General features: G+C 31.7%; 1 protein-coding gene across 1 annotated transcript in view; it reads right to left on the bottom strand.

The window, feature by feature from the left end:
• LOC128250032 (interleukin 17-like protein) overlaps positions 1–1,418 on the bottom strand; it is a 10,382-nt gene that overhangs the window by 1,281 nt on the left and 7,683 nt on the right. The gene's annotated exons all lie outside the window — the stretch shown is intronic.

The following is a 1,418-nucleotide window of genomic DNA, read 5'->3' as shown; positions in this document are numbered from 1 at the left end:
ATATATATATATATATATATATATATATATATACAGAGATAAAATAATCGGGTACAAACAGCAACAATAGACACGTATATGTGAGTTTATAAATAAACAACTGGCGCGTGTTAAAAAGCGTCACTCGATATAAGGAAGTTTTAATTTTGTTAAACACGGTGGACTACATAGTTTTAGAATCCATACTCTGTTAGTTACCTAATAAATGATTGTGGATGTGGAGAATATAATTTAGTCTCTTGACATAGTTCTTGACATAGTTCTTGACATAGTCTCTTATAGTCACAAAATTTATATTCAGACTTGGGGTATTTGTAAATTTTGACTGATAAACAATGGAACGAAATCGTGGTCACAGTCAATTATAAACTTGACATTTATGTTGCGTATTATTTACTAGATACTGACTATTGAATAAACATTTTAAATTCAATGTGTGTCTGACAGAGTAAGTGGTAAGCGCGTATTGACCATTATTTATGTTATGTCTTATACGCACATACAAAATCACATGCAAGCGCGCACGCACACGCACTCATATACACACACACGCACACACATACACATATATATGTACAGGGGCCATATGCCATGCGCCCCTAACACAGTTCACTTCTACAGTGTATAAATTCAATGCAATATGACTTCTTCTCGACAACAGGTCTTGCTGTATTTAACATTATCCCAAAACAAATCAAATAGAAAAAGATACTGTCACATGCAAATCAAAGCTCTATAAATTTCTTCAAGGGATACCAGATAAGCTACATCCTACCTGAATATATATATATTAGTCAACAACAAAACCCAATATACAAGGGGCATTATATCCAAAATCTTTACTTAAAAATGACTTAGGCGATTTTATCCGGTAGTGACAATAAATTAGATACGGCCTGAGCCAATATTTAGCTGAGTCATATCTAAGTTATCCCAGTTATCTTATATATCTATACACGCACATTTACCATACCAATATACTTTCATGTATGAGCATATGAGTGAACGTATTTTGTACGTCGGTCAGTCAAGGTGAATATGGTTTCAAGGCCAATCTCTAACACTTTCTGTGATATGAAAGCAATGATTATATTTGCGTTGCATGTCCTTGTAAGGAGAGACAGCGCTCAAAAGTGTATTATTGATTATTTTTAGTAGACGGTTACTCATTTATACTCAACTCCGATTCTAGATAAATAAGAACTGTGATTAACGAAACTTTGAGTATAAATTTCCCATTAACATAGAAAACTAATCAACAGATAAGTGAATGTATATATATATATTTTTTTTAAAGTTTCAGCTTAGAGCTGCGGCCATGCTGATATATATATATATATATATGTATGTATGTATGTATGTATGTATGTATATATATACATATACATACATACATATACATGAATATTTATATATAT

Source organism: Octopus bimaculoides, chromosome 1 (genome assembly GCF_001194135.2).
Source record: "Octopus bimaculoides isolate UCB-OBI-ISO-001 chromosome 1, ASM119413v2, whole genome shotgun sequence".
Lineage (NCBI taxonomy): Eukaryota > Metazoa > Mollusca > Cephalopoda > Octopoda > Octopodidae > Octopus > Octopus bimaculoides.
Note: the sequence above shows the minus strand (reverse complement) of the source record. Positions and strands in the feature narration are given on the sequence as shown.